This window comes from Manis javanica, chromosome 11, assembly GCF_040802235.1.
Source record: "Manis javanica isolate MJ-LG chromosome 11, MJ_LKY, whole genome shotgun sequence".
NCBI classification, from domain to species: domain Eukaryota; kingdom Metazoa; phylum Chordata; class Mammalia; order Pholidota; family Manidae; genus Manis; species Manis javanica.
This window is the reverse complement of record NC_133166.1, coordinates 107,421,385-107,442,557: the sequence shown is the minus strand read 5'-3', so window position 1 is coordinate 107,442,557 and position 21,173 is coordinate 107,421,385. Positions and strand designations below refer to the sequence as shown.

General features: G+C 40.4%; 1 long non-coding RNA gene across 1 annotated transcript in view; it reads right to left on the bottom strand.

Annotated features, from left to right (window-relative positions):
* Positions 1–20,746, bottom strand: part of LOC108384173 (uncharacterized) — a 68,090-nt gene extending 47,344 nt beyond the window's left edge. The window contains exon 1 of the long non-coding RNA XR_001849957.3: positions 20,429–20,746. This is a non-coding gene — a long non-coding RNA (uncharacterized lncRNA). The remainder of the gene's footprint in view (positions 1–20,428) is intronic.
* Between the last annotated feature and the right edge of the window lie 427 nt (positions 20,747–21,173).

Below are 21,173 nucleotides of genomic sequence, written 5' to 3'. Positions count from 1 at the left end.
GGAGGGAGCTGAAAAGTCATAGGAGTTTAAGAAGAGGTTAAGTTTAGCAGAGATGGACAGGGAGGAGTATTGGTAGAGAAAGTGGCATTTCAGCTGGGCTACCTTGGGACATTCAGAGAAGAATAGGGAGAATCATTTCAAAAGGAGGAAATAACATCAGCAAACCCGGAGGGTGTATGGCAAAGGTTCCCACGCCAGTTCCACAGGTTCACATGATAATGGGGACCCTGGACTACTACTGCTTATGCACTTAAATTCTCTGCATAAGAGAATAATAGTTCTAATATATGGCAGGGCCTAAATGTAAATGCATTTGTCTATATACTTGAAAACGAGCATTAAAAAAACCTACACATTTCTATTATTTTCCCTACTTATACTATTTAAAATAAAAAATTCTCAGTGGTCATGAGATTAGAAAATTCAATAGGTAGCAATTGCATGCTATTACAGGCAATGCATTCATATCTATCTTTGAGCTCTTGAAGAAAAGAAAATTACATACATTTTTAAACCATTCTTCATAGTTGACATAAATAAAAAATGTGCCACATACATTAGGTTAGACTTTAAATGAGTTAACCTTATCAGATCTTTGCTTACATAGCCATATCAGATCAATGCTTACATACACACGTTTAGATGTTTCTCATGTTTCGTATTCCCAGTGCATATAAACACGGAGACCTTGCTAAGAAACCTGATGGTAAAACTGTTCCTCTGTGTTTGAATTTCTAGTAGGAATAGAAAAAAGTTTATCTCCCATGTGCAATTCACAACTTCACTGTAACTTTCTCAATCCATTGCATGAAATACATGACAGAAGAAGGGAATGCTACCCTCAGTAAGAATGTCAGCATTGTGCACTTTCTACATCTGAAAGCATCTTTCACTTTACTTGCATTTTCAAATGAGAAATGTTAACATTCCTGTGCAAAGTGGATTTTGAGCCGGGCAGAGCTGTCACACGGGGTGGCTGGGAGGCCCAGGCCCATGCCAGCCCCTCAGGGACCCAGCCCTGCTCTGGGATTAACAGCCTGGAGTCCTTCCTGGTGGGGACTGACTTGGCTTTTGCATCCCAATAAAAAAATTATATCCAGCCTGAAATGCCACTGACTTGAGCATGTGTTCCAAATGTGTAAATGAGGACCAAGACGGAGGGGAAAACAAATGGCTGTGAGTTTGTAGCGTTTTGTTTAGAGAGGAAACAGCATGGGAAAAATACAAGTTATGTGTCATGCTGGGATCATTATTTAATTTTTGGCAATTGTCACACTACCTCATCTGAACCGAGGCCTGAGTGAACCTTCTAAGAGCCAGATCTGATCCTGTCGTACGTTGGTTTAAAATCCTCGAATGACTGTGTGCCTGCTATGCAGCAAGTGCTTGAAGGTTGTGTACCTGAACCACGTGTTTACAAATGAGCAAAATGGGGTTCCCAGAATAACGTGCTACACGTGTAGACAAGGACTAAATGCTTCCGTGAACCCACGATGGTCTGTGGGAATTCGGGAGCAGGCTGCCTTCTGACTTAGACTGCAGCTCTCCCCTGAGCGTCCAGCCTGCCGGGCCGCCCTGCAGATTTGGGGCTTGCCAGCATCCCCAACAGCACAAGCAGTTGCTTACAATAAATCTCTCTTTCTACCTCTCTGCGCACATACACACCCATGTGCACGCACAGCCTATTGCTCTTGTTTCAGGGAGAGCCCTATTCTGGAAGGTCGGATGTCTTAACGATGGCTCTCCAAATACAGACCAGCCCCCTCAGGCATGCTTCGCCGTTTCGACTTCGTGGCAGATTCTGTCACAGACTCCCCTCTTAGAATTGTTTTAGTAGAAGTCTGCAGGATGTGTTGGCTTCACTTTTGCACTAGAATTATTCCAACACCCAGGACTGACTATCTCAGCAACCACTGTTACATCCCTAGAATTTCCATGCTGATAGGCGGCGACTTTGAAGGTTATTTCTGCTCTATGCCACAGCCACCCTGCAGTTAGCTGGCCCAGAAGGCAAAAGGTTGGTATCAGCAGAAGGGCCATTAGCAGAAGACGATGGGGGAGGAACACGAGAGAATTCCAACATGTCGAGCAAAATCGTCTCTACTCCCTACAAAAGTCAAAGTATATTACATGGTAAAGGACTTGGCTGAGATGTTTTCATTTTGTGATTCAGACGAAGGGCTTGCAAATATTGATAGACTTCATCCAATATGAATCTCAGGCAACAAAATGTTTCGTAGATATTTGCCACGCCCTGCTTCTTGAAGCAGGTATGACAGTGGGGCAGTTTTAGAAGGAGCCTTTGCAGAAATGCTGAAGGGGATCCTTTACCTGAAAGGACAGGCTTCCCTGGATGGTGACACCAGAGATGAAGGCTGGCGGCAGGCGGGGGTGGGGGGTGGACGGAGGCTGCGGGGCGCCCTCCTGGGGTCGGGGGCGTCACCCTGAGCTCCGCAGGACCGAAGGGCGCATGCCCCGAGGCCCTCCAAAGGCTCCTACCCGCGTCCTCAATGCAGACGGCGGCAATCACATTGACCTGCAGTCCTGACTGTTCCCTGTGGAGAATTCCCTGCTTAGTAACTTGTATCTATAGTTATTAGTTAGCTTACAATGTTCATTCAGATAAAGGATTGAAGATGCAGGGTTGCTTTACTTTAAAGCTGTTTTTGCTATTTTTTGTACTTCTGTTATACTGGCTTTCATTTCTTTCATGCACATCTTCACGGGCAAAGTCTCCCTCTGCTTCTGACTCCCCAAGGCGGTGACTCCGCTGGAGTAGAGCTCCTTGCTCGCTTACTCATTCTCCTCAAGACACGTGTTAATCGGAAAGTTGGAAGAAAGATGGGGCACGTGCGCCAGCCTATCCCCCCGTCTCTTTCACTGCGCGTGTCTCTCTGCCCCTCCCTGAAGAACTGGCCTGCCTGCAAAATGTAGGAACTCTTGGATGACCTTCTCCGCGGGGCAGTTTTCAGCCCACATGTTTGAAGGTGTACCCACCATCTTCAAAATCTCTACTGCAGCGGTAACAAGGCGACATTCTGTTTTGCTACCCACTTTATTCAGAACCTGTGTGGGGAAAGGTGCAATGTTATGAGTGCCTCAAAAACAGGAACTGTTTCGTGCACCATTTGAAGCCAACAAACCCTTGTCTCCTGCACCACCATGGAGCATTACCAGCATATATTTGCCTGTATTTCCTACTATTATTATGACAACCCATTTTCTTTTTCCATTTGATTCAGAACTGTGTGTGTTTTGAATCACACGCAGACACACACACACACACACACACACACACACACACACACACACGCCTTTTGGACACAGGAGGAGCCAGGGTGCAGGTGGGCGGCTCTGCCTGGGCACAGGGTCAGGATTTCTTCATTTCCTCCTAGGGTGTCCCTCCTGATTCAGAGGTGATTCAGAGGTGGCACTTCTTCCCGAGGAGGAAAACCACCAAGACCCAGAGGGAAATAAAACTCTCCCTTCTCATTTACTGTCGCAGCGACGCAAGCCTCTGCAGCATTCAGGCACCGAATGTTGACCCTTGTAAGAACTGTGGTGACTCGGTCCGAACACAACCCTTGGAACAGGCTGACCTGGAGGCAAAGAGCTCCAGGCCTGCAGGAGCCAACCCACATGCACGCCGCTTGGCACCTTCGAGGTGGACAGCGGAGAACCACCTTGGTCCCAGGAGGCTTGGGGGTGACCGTGAACAGGGCAGGGGGGAAGCCAGGACGGCCCTGGGGGAACAGCACGGGGGCTGTCACCACAGCTGCCAGGGGCCCCTCCGGGAAGGTCAGTCACAGCGATGAGGGAAGAACGCGGAACGCCAATGGCGGCCCTTTGGGACACTTGGACTCTCTTTCGAGGTAACACGCAAACCTGAGGCCCTGTGGCTTCGGGAGGCTTCCCCTGCTCTGTCCCGACCCTCAGGGCAGAGCCCAGGGCCCCGCAGGGGCTCACCACGGGTCTGGTCCGTTCAGCGATCTCTCCAAAGCAAGTTGGTTTCTTTATAAAACAATGCTGTTATCTTGGAGACCGTCTTAACTTCAAGTCTTAGCAGTTTTATTGGACATACATTCTTCCAGGTCCCACCAGAATGAATCAAAACCCCTGACGTTGCTCTTGCAGTTTCTAGGGAACACCATCCCGTCATCATGGCTCAGACATCCTTGAGGCTCATCGGGGACGGGTCAAAGGCAGGATAAGCCCTTTTCCATTTGCCCAAGATAACGGCGGTGATGGGGACGGATGGGACAGATGAGGCTTCAGAGGTAAGAGAAAGGATCTAAGAAACGCAGACCCAAATTTCATGGTGACCATTGGCAGTTGGGCCAGCAGTCAGCTGGACCAGTGACCCCAAGAGCTATTACTGCTATGGGACTCTGAATGATTACGGGCGCTACAGTTTGATGGAGGCATTGTGTCCCCATCTGTCTTCTGCACGGGCATCATGGTGCCCCAGCAAGTTCACTGCTTTGAAATGATTTTGAGGCCTCTCTTTCGTGGTCGCCAGGTCTGCTAACACATTACGCGGTACGGTGCATTCAAGCCAGAAGACAGACCGGCTGCGATCACGGAGCTGCCTGAGGCAGTCCTGGTGGGACTGAGCCAGAACACACCGTCTGTGCTCACGTCGGGCCATGTACACCCCGATGACATCACTGGTTTGGTGAAGACGGACCCTGCCACACAGAAAAGGGCTTGAATACATTTTAAGAACCCAGGTGGTCCTTGCAGTGGATCTGAGTTCTTCCAAATGCCTGTAGATTCATTGGAACGAATGTCCTGTAGGAGAAGCAGCTTGTGTCTGATCACGCAGAATATGCCCCTGGCTGCAGTTTTCCCCGCTGATGACACACATGCTCCAAGAACTGGCAGGATATGACAGCAATCAACCAGCAATGACTGGCAGCTCTTTGTTACACGCTACCAAAGCAAGCGGTATCACCTGGCTAAAAACCAGTACATATTAATCAGATATGTGTCTTTTTTTCCTGAAAATGAGCTAATGTATTTTATTAACCCTTGGATTCCCATTTTAAAATATGCTGGAATCAAAGAATAGGATTTATCCCCAAAGGATAAACTGAATACAACCCAGTGTTTATTTTTGTGATTCTGAGAGTTTAGGATTTTTCTTCATCTAGCCTTCATTACGACGGTCCATTATTTTGAAAATCACCAAATAAGGACAATTTTAAAATCTAAGTCTTTGAAATTTCTGCTCATTTTCATTGTGCATACTTGGAAAGTTGCTCTCCTCAAAGTTAAGATGTTTTATGATGAAATTTCCTATAACCATATAGAAAGGTGGTTTTCTATTAATTTCAGACTTTATTTTTGAATAAGATAAAAGTTCATTACCTTGAGTACTTCTTATTTTGTTTTGAATCAACTTGATTATGAACAACTTAAGGGCAGGGAAAAAGTGGCTCTCGTGTTTTTGACACCCTCTTTCCCACGCAGCCAGTGTCTAACATGAACAAGAGCTCAGTGACAGGTACTGAATTAAGGCTGTGCGGTGAGCCAGCCCCTATCTTTCCACCTTGACGGCAGTCCATGCAATCCAGCCAGCATCGCACCTGCTTTCTGCTCCTCAGGGACACCGTGTGAGTTTGACTTTACTATTTACATATACGGTGACAAATCCATGATAACCCAAGAAGGTTTCAAAAACCACTTATGAATGAAGAGAAAACTAGGTGCAAATCATGAACAAGTATTCTAATATAAAACTTTCCAATGAGAGTTTCTTAACTGACTTCTGCGGTAACTATTCAATAACATTTCAAAGACCGATTGGGGCACTTATTTTTCAGGGAAAAGTAATGGAAATTTTTCAGAATAGCCAATCTGACTTTAGAAGGCAATTTCAAATTTGTTGTAGATTTTCTTAGAATTTAGAGCAGTACTACAAACAGGAAATTACCACAACACCTTCTAGGGTTTTGCTATTATATTGTCCTTGATATTTAATTAAAGTTTTACCATAGTAAGCTAAACTGGCACTTAGATACACTGATACATATTTTAAGATAGTGAATACCTTCAAAGATATTTTTAAGTGAATGAAAAATATATATAGTAAAAATTCATATGCAGCATATAATAAACACTCTACTGTTGTTTGTGAAATGAATGAGTTTCTGTAGTGAGTTTCACTCTCTGACATGAAATCAAGAACTATTTTTTTAGAAAGCTGAGAAACAACACAAAAAACTTTTCGGGCAATGACTTACATGTCTTCTCCAAGACAGAAGTTGATCTGAGTCAGAGTTTCACATTGAGAAAGACTCAGGCGATCAACGCGTGAAGAATCAGGAGGGTGTAAGCCTCGTGAGTTGGCCAAGTATGCGTCTAAGCCAAATTTGAGTTGTTTCTAGACACTTTAGAAAATGTCAGGAAAAATCTGAGAGGTGTGAGATTTTAGGACTTTAAAGTACATACTTTTCATCCTTGACAGACCCCATTGACCGTGATCCGAGATGGAGGTTGCCTACAGATTATATTTTTTAAACCATCAGGACACACACTGCTTTGATGCCCAATGTCCTGCCCAGAGGCAACCTTCAAATAAACATTCAAATAAAGATAGATCACAAAGGGGCTGCATTTCAACAATTTAAAGGCACTATCCTTGGGGGTAATTTTGTCCCTTTGCAAGGATTATTGGTGGCTCCATTCAGCTGGATGCAGGCCATTACAAGCTGCCCTTCTCTGCCACTCAACTGCCTTATAGACAAGTTCAGTGCATTTACTAAAATGCTTGAGATTGATTTTTAAATTGGCAACCATTACTTTTTTTGAGGCATTGCTTCTATTTAAATGGAATAGCAGAATATGATATGTTGATTAGGTAAAGGAGATTAAAAACAGGCAAACTGGTGAGCCACAGGGAAATGTGGCTGAGAACAAAGTATTTCATCAAAAAATATATCTAGTTGGTGAGGAAATGAAAGGTGTCTTCCCCACACTGGTCAAATTCTATCATGGTGACCTTCAAGAGAGTTCAGTATACAGGGTACAGGGATTTGAAATACAGAAGTAAAACAAAAAGTAAAGTAAAAAAATTTTCCATGGTGCTTATGCATGTAGTCTCCATCTCAATCTTTATCGTAAAGGAACTCATTACAGAGATTTGACCTGCAGATCCGAGAACTGATTACCTATGATAATGTGAGGGGGGCCGGCATCCTTTCTAGATACCATCTTTTATTTGTAAAATGCTTTATTAAACTGATGTTCCCCTCACCCTCACCTGTTCTTCCATATTTGAGGGCAATGATGCCATTTTAGGGCAGAAAAGCAGTTCATGCACAGGTGAGGGGTCTGGCCTTAGGGTTCAAATGCCAGCCCGCCCTATAGGTTTTATGGCATCTTGAACTTGCTAGCTGCCTCATTTCTGTTTACTCATTCCCAGAGTAAGAAGAGTAATGAGACTTAAGTCACAGAAATTTTAATGCAAATTAGATGCATTGAGTGTAGTGTGATTTCCTGGTAGTAAGGACTAATAAATGCCCCTAGTTTTGTGACATATATATGGGGCACGTGTTTGTTTACAAATGGAGAGGCTGAGCAGCAAAGGCGTTAAGTGCTTGTGTAGGAGGTTTGATGTTTCTGGTTGACACAGATTGACTCAGTTCTATCTTGTATTAGAACTAATGTTATTAACCCGATGGAACGGCTATGTTTCATCTCTATATGTTTCCCTTAATCCAGTCATTTTTAAAGAAACACCTGAGAAATTGCAAGAATTCTCTTTTATCACTTCAGATAATTTACTCCATGAACCTGAGTTACTAGTTTCTCTTCTCAGGCCTCAGTTTCTTTGTCTATTGGAAATCTCTAGGGTGCTTTTCTCACTGAAAATAATATTATTTCACAAACTAGAGAATCAAAGTCTTGAACTCTGAGGCTTGACTCTAATAAATAAATATCATAAATGAAGAGAAAAGGAATCCACATTTTGCTCATAAAACACATTGTTACATTTTATTTTACACACATCATTTAAGCTCTGATATTCTCTAGGGAAGCTCTTCCTTGGGCTTAACATCCCATTTCAAAAGAACTCGTGATGAAAATTCACATGCATAAATTCAACTTAACACTGAGAGCAGTTACGGAATTAAAGTTTTCCCTACCAAGCTCAAATATGGCAATTAATAATGCACTGTGTATTCACGTGTGCATACGGTATAATGTATCACTGCTTCACATGACAGACAATATCCAAATCTGATGTAAGCAAATATTTCTGAAAGTCAGTATGATGTTCCTTAAATAATTAATTTCACAGTTTCAGCTAAGAAACTACTTTCTAGATTTACTACGATCTGCTGTTCCATCTTTTACATGTTACATTTTTCTCCTTCATTTCCCCCTTTCTAAAGATTAGCCTTATATGACTATTTGAATAAAGTATTTTTTTAAAAAGAATGAAGAAAATCACAGACATTTCTGAAATTGCATACTTTGATGACACTTGATTTATGTGTGCTGTGGACACCCACAAAAGCAATTTAATTTGGGTCTATTTTTCTGTTTATACAATATTCTAGGGGCAGTGATAATTTTGGTGGACAAATAGGCTTAAGAAAGTCATTTCTAATTGTCTGCTTTATGACATGATCTTAATAGTTGTTGATTGAATTGATTATTTCCTAAAAGAATAATTTGAATCTTTTGTATAGACTCAAATAGAAACAAAATTCTCAATAGTTATAACATTTTTTATTTCAAGTGCATTTTTGTAATTCATTTTATGGTTATTAATTCACTTGATGTGGTATTTTCCTCCATGGATTCAAGCTGCACTCTTGATTTTTGGCATTTCAGCAGCATTATCTCTGTTTCCAACATTTGAAACTGTATGTTAAATTCCTTACATTCATTCCCTTGGAAAGTTCAGTACACATACCCCATGGTTATAACTAGTTTAAACCTAAAGCATAGCCTGAATTAACAAGGGAATTTATTTATCTAAGTTGTTCATCAACAATAAATCTGAACGAGTGTGCACTGCTAAAATTTGGGGTAAAAATGTGGGCAGTTCCTCAACAATCACTCAACGATCAATTTCCCTACAGTGCAAAGAGTGGTCATGCCCGTTTGAAATACACCTTAGGTAATGCCCGAGGATCTCTATTTTGTGACTCTTAGTATTAATGTCTAAATCAGCATTTGGGAAACTGCTGCAGTCACATCACACAGTTGCAGTAATAACAGTTAAAATCTGTCCTGCAGTGAATCCCTCTTTTTGTTGTGCAACCCAATGGTTCCAGATTATTAAGGAGTTTACAAAGAATATCCAGCCCAAACAGGATCATGACAAATATCTGACTATGATGTTTCCTGACCTTACATGGCTCATCAGTAAAATGCAATCAGAATTATCTAAGATCTCCTTAAGCTCTCATTTTACATATGGTACTTCAGTCAGGAAATCAGCAGATTCAGCTGGAGAATACCCTTCAGAAGGCACAAAGAGGAATCAAAGGCTACATACAAGGGAATTTAAAAAGTGATGATTAAATACTTGAAAGGAATAGTCTTGAATAAGTATATGTGACTACATTTCAAGTAGTCTGTACCACTTGGCACATGTGTGACATACTGAAATATTCTGAGAGCACAGAATTCATCAATCTGCTAATGGTCTCAATTTTTGTTAATCTCCCAGGACCCTGAGACCCACTAACCCTAATTACCTAAACTACTGATAGAGAAACTGAGATCCAAAAAGAGTCACCCAGTTAATTAGTAACACATCTTTTTACTGCTTATCCAGCGCTCCTACCAGCTGTGTGACTATAATGAGAAACAAGCATAAGAATACTGAAAGTTAATGAACAGACCAGAGTTTTAGAGAAACAAGAATAAAAATGACTCCAATGAATGACATTGACTGTAAAGTTATCTGGAGGGAAAGAATATTGGTAGCTTACAGGCTAAGAAAGATAATATGTGGCTGAGAAAAAGAAAAGTTTCAATAAAAATGTAGAGACTATGTTCGCATTTCTTCTGACCGTATTATAAGGAAAAGCCTTTAAAGATCAGCTTTCCATGCTCTTGAATTCACTTTATAGTAAAAAGGTGATGTAATTGAATAAATTTAGTAAACCAAACTTATGGAAGAAATAAATAACTTCTAAATATGTTGTGGAGCAATACATTCTTCTAAGAAATGGTGAATTAAAAAAATTACTGTATTTTTTTTTCTTTTACACCTGGTATAAAATATCAGGAGTCCCATTTATTCAGGGCTACGTTATACTCTGATTTGAACCTAAAAAAAGATGGAGTCATGCATACTTGTCTATCCCCCTCTTTAGACAGTATGAGCATAAATACTGTCTGGAGTAAGTTTTGCTGGTGTTCAATCTTGAAATAAGATTATTCAATTAGTAGTTCCTTGATGCAAGTTGAAAATGGTTTAGGTGGAGATGCAACCTAGTGATTTAGTTGCATCTTTCCTCTTTAGGCATTAAGATCTGGACTTAAGTTGTAAATTGACTATTGGTATTGCTCTATAAACTGCTACCTCAAAAAAGAGATATATAGGAAAAAAATATATTTAGACTCACCATTATGTGATTCTATAGTTTTCTCCCCAAAGACTGTTTAAGATGACACATGACAGTAAGGGTGCTGACGCAGATTCTACTCTGTTGCCTTGACCCCGGTGTCAGTAGCATTAAGGGGTCTCTATGCAATTCATTGCCACATAGTTTATGCAAATCCATGGTAATACTGTGCTCAAGTAAGGATCTTGGTTTCAATACACTTTTTCAGAAATGCATTTGCACCTTTTTCTTTATTTAAGGGAAATCTGGCTCCAAATGAAGAGACAAAAAAAAAAAAATTCCTAATGTCAAAGCTCATTTCTTTACTATGATATTGTTGATATTTTCTTAGCAAATGAAACCAAAGGTAACTTTTGTGGCTCCTTAGAATATTTGTAAATAAACCTTCTTACAAGACACTATGGAATAAAATATGAAAATTAATATCCATGCATGTAGTGACCTATCATACATGCTCTATTATGAAAACAACAAAATTAGAACAATGGAGATTGTGTTGAAGTACAGAGCTTTAACCACATTGCCACTCCCTTATGCAATGTGAAAATAGTTAAAATGTAAAAGACTCACTTCTGAAGAACTTGAATGAAAAGAAGGTAGGAGGCATAGTTTCTCAATTTCTGCAACCAAGAAAGTTAAACGAGGCATGGAGAAGAAATCTTTCGACTTACATCTTTATATTTAATCACGATTATGTTTTTTAAGCCAATAAATAAATAAATACTATTTCCAACGAATATGCTCATTTGAAAATTTTCCAATAATTTTAAGGTAAATTTAGAAACAGTGAATTCAAGAACTTCATATTTGATATCTCTTTGGTTTTTTAATTGTTTTTGGTACAAAAGTAGGTGACCAAAGTGTAAAAGTGGAGATATGACAGATGACCTAGCAAACAAAATATAGTGATTATCTCTATAGTCAGACGGACATAAGGAAATGAAAATGAAATTGGGGTCTTCCACTATAGATAGTTTATAGTTTTTTAATAGCTTGGAGTAAATAAAAGTATTAAAAAAATAGTAATTCTTGGTAGTAGGAACATGAAGAGGTATATTATATTGGTTTTACTTTTCTGTGTATTTCAAAAATTTCCTAAGTTAAAAGTGAAGTTTTTTTTTTTTACTTTTCATTCCAGATTAAAAAAGTGTTGATATATGATTCCAGTGTAATTTTTAAAACTGTTTTCTTCATAAGTTAGATATTTTACTTTCTTCAGAGCTCAAAAATATATATTTAAAATGAGTAAATATATGTAATTTAGAGAATTGTCTGTTTAAACATTCGGCAGAAAGTAAAATCCTAAATCTTTCTAATGTATTTTGATATCTGAATAGCTTTATTTTTCCCTTTTATAGTTATATACTTAATTTTGAGTCATTTCATATGCTTTATGCATGTCAGCTACATTTCAGAGGTGCAAACATGGTTATTTCATTCAAAATATCAATTCATGAATGTATATAAATGGATTTATCCCTTATATTTATCCAACTGTGTAAATGCAGAAATATACTTCCTAGAACTGTTGGAGCTGAAAACTTTTACTGTATTTCAGGATAAAATAGTAGGAGGGCATTTTGTTTTCTTCTCTTAGCTAATGAAATTTTAAGTAAAATTAATCCTTTTTAAAAACAAAAACAAAACTTAAAACATGAGCTTTGTGTATGACTGAGAGCATATATGTGAAAATTTAAAACAAACCATCATAATGCTTTTCCAGGTTCACTTCAAAGAGAATCTGTTTAGACAGAAATCACTGTTTTAAATATTCTTGCCAAACTTCATCACAAGGGCAAATGCACCAAGCTGGCTTACTTTAAATTGCACTTGAACAGCCTCAGTTGTATTTAAAGAAGGGTTATCGTCACTGTCTGTTAATAATAAAAGGAGGTGGATGTAAGTTTACAGATCTTAACTTTTTTTTTTTTAAGTGGGTGTCGTAACTACCGGACTGTCTTCACGCCTGGCGCTCATTCACAATCCTAAGCGTGCACGGTGCCCAGTGAGAGGAAAGCACGTGCAGGGATGTCGCCCCTGGACGAGGAGTGAGGACCCCGAAGGCCACAACCAGGCCTTAGGAAGCGTCACTGGACAGACGCGAGATTCGGTGGCAGGTGCAGACGACCCCCTGCAGCGTCACCTGGCTGCTCTGATTTTCTCCTTTTCTACGTGCAGAATAATCCGTCAATGCAACTTAATCTTTTTCGTTGTTTCTCTCCAGTTTTTTCCCCCTCTTTACAGAGATTTAAAAAAATAACCCTTTTTGGTCCTCAGGCTACCTAAGGATGGATTTCTTCACAGTCACTGCTCTCAGCTTAAACCTTCACGTCCTTTTAGGGCAAACGGTGCTTTGCTAACGGCTTCGAACAACCAGCACGGGCTGAGCGCCTCCGTTTCCCCCGGGATCTGTTGACGAAGGGCAGCGACAGGGCCGCGGGAGCCTCTTCTGTGGGTGTGTCTGCAACACACCCAGGTGCTCAGGCTTCACGTGGGGTTTCTGCTCAGTTCCGATTTTTCATCATACAGAAATTACATTTACATACGGGGTTCTAGATAATCCACGTGTGTGACGCGAACATCTATAATCACCCTTCTGACACATTCTCATCATTTTGGATCATCTGGTACAATTCCCACGCTCCTTGTGGACATAATCTCTTTTCACATTTAGGTTTTATTTCTCTAGTCCAACGTTTGCCGAAGAAGAAGTTAGGCCCTTCAAAGTAATTTTCCTGCAGGAAATAGGTTAAATCAAGTATGAGGAGAGACCCCCCCCCTTCAAGGGCATGAGTCGAGAGAAGATACCCTGCGAGGTGAGCAGAGTCCCTGCTGGAGGCCAGAGCTGCCCACTCGGATCCAGTGTGATCTTACCGTTCTGTTTACAACCCTGCAGATTTCAGATTCCAGAGACATCCATCCATCTCGGCCCTACATTTATTCCTCTGATGTCACAGAAATCCTGTTAGCCCACTTCCTTCCCAGTTTAAAAATATACAGTTTTCTAAAAGCGCAGCTCTGAGTGTGAACCGTAGTTGCATCATTAAGGGAGAAGCGGAGTCTTGCGTAGCCAGAAAAGGCTGCGAGCATCGCGGGTCCGGTGGGAAGTCCCGAGGGCGCAGGTGGGCTGCAGTCTGGGGAGAGACCCCTCGGGGGTGTGAGAACAGACGCCAGCGGTGCCCCGGGAGAATTACAGGGGCCTGGGCTTCTCAGGGATCTCTGCCTCCAACAGGCCACCCCCGTCTCACAGGTCAGGAAGGGGGCGCCGCGCGGGGTGCACGTTTCACACAGCCGCAAAGCTTCCGCAGCGGGGCCCCACGTCTCCTCATTCACCTGGAGCATCAGGACGCGCAGGAAGACAGAGCCGCGGCTCATCCACGACCCCGTGTAAGTACGAGTATCAGAACTCACTTGGTACTCGTGCTTATCTATGACCCTGCAGAATCACAACCTATTTCTCAGAATATCAGGGAAGAAGAGGAAACGGGGGTGGCTCAGAATTCTATTCCTAGTTAACCTAGTTAGCCTAGTGAAGCCATCTGATTTGAACATCTTAGCTTCAACCACCCAAAAGTACACCACCAATATGATTTTAATAATCCTTGCCAAGATCACATGATCTGTCACCTCCTGTATACAGGGTTAGATTCATTGTGAATTAAAATCTATTAATTTAAATGTAAACTAAGCCACAAATATGTATAATTTAATACCTTATACTCTGTATTTTGCTTAATTTCCTGTTTATATTTTGATTTCTTAAGTTTCTAAACATATTTTTAAATCTGTTGTAAAAGAACCGAGTGGGCTAAATCATTGGCACATAGTCTGTGTTTCTGATGGATTTTTACAATTCATAAATCAGTGGAGAATCATCAGATATGAGATGTATTAATGAACAGATAGGTTCATGGCATGATGAGAGTTCTAATATTTTGGTAACACAAATTGAGTCATACATATGTATATATATACGGCAATCTCAAAAACTTAAATTTTATAAGTTTCATTAAAAATTGACCTCATATATTGGTGGCTTAGAACATGGCTTCATAGTCATGAACCCCATAAACAATCACTACTCAGATTTTGTGTAATTTTGGTGCAAAGAAATTCTAATTGATTTCATCAGCCATAAGATGAGTTTTTCAAAAGCCTGCACTAGCCTGGCTTTTGATGAGGCATCTCATATTTGATAATTGGCAGATGTGATTGAGATAAAACGTTACCTGAACGAGAATGAGCAAAGAATTCCAAATCAGAAACAGTGCTGCTATGAGGCCAGTCTTTTTTCAATGACATTGATCATTCATTTGGAGTTTTTCTTACATATTTTTAAAATATGCACTTTTAGTACATATTAGTCAAAAACAATGTCTGTATCAAAGGATAACTTGTTTTTGTCTAACACTTTTAATGTTCTAAAGTTAAATTTTTCAAAAGAAAACATCTTTGACTCCTTGCAGTAATAGATGAACTATGAAGAAAATTACTTAAGAACTTCTCAAAAAGAAAAAAAGCCTGAAAACTGACATGCCCACTTTTACAGCATATACGATTTGCTAAGCTACACAGACTGTGGAGATCATCTTCAGTTCTTGGCATCTTTCTCCAGCCCGATCCAAATGAAACCTCTGGAAAAACTATTTTTCTTTCTATCATGACTACACATAGCGAACCAAGAATTTTAGGGAGTGGATATTTTCATGGCAAATTTAAAAACATGTATGTTCCAATAATGATTTATTCAAGTGAAAAGGAAAATAAATGTAGTGTCATCATTTTTTCTTCTTAATCCAATCATTATACCAGTGTTTTTGTGCATTTTTTAAACCAATAAACTGCTTACCAGCTTTTTGAGAGATGGTGGAAGTGCACGATAACTTTTGTGTTTAATTACTTGTGGTGAAATGGCACAAAGAGCCACCTCAAATCATGTGCATTGAGAATTCGTCTTGCAGCAGTATTAATATTAATAAAAATGAAGTGTTTTCAATTCGTTTGGATTGGCTGGTAAGGGAAAAACAAAGAAAACTGAGGTGGAGAGCCTCACAGTCCCCCACTGGTTTCCCCACTGGCCCTTCCTCTGCACACGGTCAATCAGAACTGAGAGTCCTGTGCTGATTTCATTCGCTGGAATTTTTCAGCAGGTCAGGAAGAAAGCTGTCACGGAAGGGAAAATTCTCGTCTAAATAAGAAAGGAGCATGTGGTCATCTGGCCTTCCCTATACAAATCAAAGTTATTTCTGCTGAACTGCAGGCTTGATGTTGAAAAAGATGTGCCGAAAATCAACCCCAAGTCTGTTTATGGTAAAATATCCCTAATGTTTCTTTTCAACCCTCCAAATATGCAACACACAGTTCATTTCCTATTTGTGATTCCTGAGTGCCTCCGACCCCGGGCCTCCCTGAGCAGGACTGAGTTTCAGGCAGCGGACATTCAATCACTCACAACACTTCCTTCAGGACCGCAGAACGTTTAAGAATTGTGAAAATAACTTGGATAGTTTTCACTCAAATTAATTTTGAGTGTTGTCTGCATGTAGGGTGGGAAGAATAAAATTTGAGACACGAAGCAAAGCAAACCAATTTCCCTCCTTTTTTCACTGTGACTTGGGGTTCCTGTGCAGTCCCTGCACGGTGCTTAGGCATCTACTCAAAACCATTTCAGGCCCTAACTCTAAAGGCTAGGTTTAGAAAATACCCAGTCTTTCTTTTCATAAAGAAAAACTGTGAGTGTCCTGTTGGAAATCATCTTCAGAGTGGTAAGAAAGAATTTGGGTTTAAATGACATTTTATATTGTTTGTCAAATTAGGGTCATAGCTTTAGGTATGATTAAAATATTTTTTGATATGAGCCATTTGTATAATTATATCATCAATACATTATATTTAGCCAATATCTCAGCATGTCCTTCTGCTAGCATAGATACAGATAGGGGACACCACCATCCAAGTTTCATCACATTAAAATATGATAATATTCTAATTGAAATATTCTAACTTAAGGGTATATAAAGAACGAGTTATAATACAAGACCAACAATTATCTTTTGCCACCACTCTATTCAAATATGCTAAATGTATACTGTATATACTATACACATGTACAAAAACACATGGTTATAATATCAACATATATGCTAAGCAAGAGTGTAGGTTTTCACTAAAGATAAATAATTGAATTAAGAATATTAATATATGAAACACAAGAATCTTGATACATCCCTGACAAAGATATTATTGGTTGTTTTGTATATTTACTGTTTGTTCTGCCATTCCAAATAAATCATTACTATTGTGTCAGAAGAATAAACTGTACTATAGTAAATTGTTCTTTCTCTGTTATGCTCTGAAAAACCATTTGTTCTTCAATTGGCATTACGTAGTTCAATTATTTCAATCAAGTCCATTATCTTTTCTTTGAAAGATGCCTTTTTAGTAACCTGTATCCCCAATGGGCAATGTCATGTTTTGTTTTTAGAAAGTAGATGAAATTTAAATCCAACTATTTGTTCATGTTTTTATCTTTGATAAAACAATTATATAGTTCATCCTGGGGCAAGAACTCTACTATCTATTAGAAGAACTATTCATGTAAAAATTATCAAGCTAGGCCCAGGAATTCCTCAAAAAAGTTGTTTATTAGTTTACCATGGCATCTTTTACCATAGCATGTCACCTAAATTGTATAGATTGTTTTTCTTTTCTAAGTACAAAATCTGTCCATTCTTTAAACTATATACTTCTCTCAACAATAGTAACATGGAAGCAAAAAATGAACAAAATGCTTTTTCACTTTTTAAAAAATAATCACACAATCCATGGGCAAAATGGGCTCATTAATTTGTGTGTTGGTGTATAAATCATGCTGTTCATACACATGTTTTCCAAATCCTTTCAAAATGAACCCTTTTTTTAATGTGCAAGAGAAAAGTATTACGAGAAAATTCCAAATTTAGGAAAAACAATGTATCAAATACTTGGTATGTAAGAACTGGTAAGCCATTCTACATTCATGAAGATTAATTTAAATTACTTATCGAAACTTGGTAATTAAGAGACATTACTTATACACAGTTGCTCTATATTTATATCTCAGATAGGGCAATAAGTTTTGGTAAAATTATTAAACTTTGTTCTATTTGAGTTGCGAAATAAAATAAAGTACTTAGAAATACACATTCTTAAACACCTGAACACTTGTTTGGTGGATAACTGCTTAGTGTAAGACCCATAAAATACACTTGGAAATCAATACACACACTGTATCAGCCCTCAGAATTTCAACCCAACTTTCATCTAACCCAGAGCACATCAAAGGAGCATTACTTTTAAATCATTTGTATGTATTCTTTCCTTAAGCCATCAGTGAATCATAAACATGATTTAATGGTTGCAAAAATGTAAATGGCAAATAAGAATCACCAAGTCATAACATATATCAGTATTGTAGCATTTGTACCCAAATGATTTCAGAATGCTGACCATTTCTGTACCCTATCCATATCATTCAGCCACCTCTGAAATGCTCAGCCAGCATGTGAATAAGGCTTCCTAGAACCAGGGAACTGCCTGACTCCACATATCTTGGTAAGCTGCCCACACTGCCCCGTAAACACATCTGCAAGAAAGAGATGGCTACAGATAAAATGGTCCTTTCCCGTGGATGCCGGTTAATCCCACAAACATGTGAACTTCCTATGGGCACCCGCCCAAAGACACTGGAGAGGGGGGCGACTGTAAATGCCACCCTTAAAGGCAAAATTTTATATGTGATGACATCACCAGTAACCTGGGTTTCCCTGAGATATAATGCTATAATTGCCTGGCTGAGCATGTCTCTTGAGTATGTGCGTGTGTGTGTGTGTGTGTGTGTGTGAGAGAGAGAGAGAGAGGCAGTGGGAGAGGCGCTTAGAGAACAGCGCCGTCAGAAATCATACCACCTTCTGCAAGAATCTTTCCACAGACCTTTGACTTCTTCCAGATTTCACAGCTTAAGTCCATTCAAAAATGCATTTCCCACACAAGCAGCGTTCTGTCTAGTCGGCACACTGTTAGCGCTCCGGTACCCCGATGCGTGCATCGACAGATTTCTGTACCAATTGAGGCGTGTGTGTCTGTAGAATATGGTGTGGTTGCTGCACAGTCCCTCGAGACCTGCCTTTGAACGGGCAAAACGTCTTAGTTTTAGTAGGAATGAAAGGGTTAAAACTCGAGGCTGTCTGGGGTAAGAGAAAGGGGATATTGTTGTCTTTAATCTTTCCGCAGTGTGCGTAAGGCTTGCATCCCGGATCTGCAGAGACTGGAGTAAGCTCCGCATGCACCGCGTGCACAAGCTGCCGGGTCGCAGGGGGGGAGCACCTGGCTGGCGTCCAGACAGGCTGGGGCTCCGGTGCTCATTACGTCCAGCCTTCAGGTGTCTCGGCGCTCAGTGGGCGGCGGCGGGGGAGGTGCAGATAACAGGAGAGCAGACAAAGAAAAAAAAACGCTGTATTTTAAAAAGATTATGTGAAAATATGCGTCCAAGTCCTCTTTAAAAAAATGAATCTTAGCGTCTTGGACTTTCATAATTAGAACACAGGCGCTGCACCGGCAGATCTCTTTAAGCCGTAATTAGTTAGGTCTGGAGCCTCTGAATAATTCCTTTCAATAATTGATGGAGTTAATATTCTCTTTTAAAAATGAGGAGGGCAGTGTTTTCTTCCAAACTCTTTTTGTTGGAGGTTTTGTTGTTCGAGCTCTTCATCAGTCAGGATCACATCAATTTGATTTGCTTTTTAATTTCTTATGAGACTCAGCTTATAACTTTTTAAGGATTTGGAAGATTCTAGAAGTAAAGGCATAATGCGCTGCTCGGTTACCCTAGCTGAAGGTAAAAAGAATACTATAGGATTATTCTCCCCCATTTGTTTCCAGTTATTTTATAAATTAAAAAAATTGCTTTGTATGTTGCTTCTGTTTGAAACTCCGTCAAAAAATCTTGCCATGTATGTAACTCAGACGCTAAACATATCTCCTGCCTGCTAATCGGAAGAAATCCTGAATTGTTTTATTCCTCAAGCATTCTTCTTCAGAGACGCTTCCGCAAGCTTCCTCCCCACCCCCACGTCCTCACCCCACCCTATTAGGAATTAAAAAAAAAAAAAATCTTTCTACATGGAAGGTGGACCCTGATAGAGAAAGCTGTCTTTTCCTTCTATCTGTACACTGGCCACTGTCAGTCCCCTTTCACTTCTGCTAGGAGTTCATTTCACATTTTGTGCACTAAAACCTTGAAGCCACGTCGGTCTCTATTATTATTATGAAATGCAAAGTGGTGGTTAAAAAATAAATAAAAAGGAAGCCCTGGCTTGAAGCCATTGTTCAGAATTTAAGAGCTGTTTGCCCCCGTGTCTGAGCAGTGTTTCCCAGCGAATTATGATAACTGTCAGATGTCTGGGAAGTCGATGGTACCCTTGTCAGTGGGGTCAGCAAAGTTTGTCTTTTATTTTTCTTGGGGACAGATCAAATCTGATTAGACACAAAGAGCGAGAAGAAGTGAGCTAAGTACCTATGTGTGCCTTCATTTTTCCTTACGAACAAAGCAGTGCCTGGGGCAGTGTTCCGGGGTGCCGCCTCCTGCAGCTACTCTTTGGAACGCCTGACTGTTATTTCTAATTCTTGATCTTGAACATCATAAAACATGCAACAATTGTCCCTGAAATATTTTCCTGCCGGCCGAAGGCCCTTCGATGCACATATAAAGAAGCACCCTACAAATCTTCAAGTATTCGATGTGTATGACATAAAACTATTTTCATCAGCACATTGGATGGAAAGAAATATATACTCACAATTTCAAAATGGTCATTTGTGCTAGTTCCCTGTCTCCGGAGGCACAGCAGCGGCTGTGGCCGGACTGTCCTTGATGCAGGTGCAGAGTCCCCGTCCCCACGCAGGGGGAAGGCAGGAAAGCGCTTCGGAAAGTCACCCGGAACTCCCGCTTGTGCTCAGGCATCCCTTGCTCCCGTGCAAGCTGTACTATTCTGCAGTTCTGAATTGAACTAAATTACAGCCCATGTGAAAGACAGGGGCAGCGGGTCATGTGGGAGACACACAGCCCTCCGATTGGCCCCGAGACGCAGCCAGGCATCTTGCCTTTTCCACCATTGGTGAAGAGTTAAAACTGAAAGCATCTGGACCCTCCTCTTGAGCTTATTTGTCCTCTATGTGTGGAAGAATGACTGTAGGATTTTACAGTGACAGAATGAGTTAAGAGAGGGACTGAAGTCACCCGGCACAGGCTGGTGGGAGGAGACCGGAGGCTCGGCCCTTCCCAGAGGTCTCTCTCCCTTCCGTCCCCCTGCCCGGGGAAATGCCTGTTCGCCTGTCGGGAAAAGGTTTGTCTGTTTGTTTGTTTTCCCCAAGCGAACTTTGGAGGTGACAGAAAGTAAATCATCATCTCATTCCTTTGAGAACCTCAGTCACGTTTTGAAGCACAAACTCATTTTTGTTCCTGTGATGAATTTTCAGACTTTATTGTGATATGTACAGCAGCTTTCTTGCAGTCGTAAGCAAATAGGCTAAATTGTTCATTTA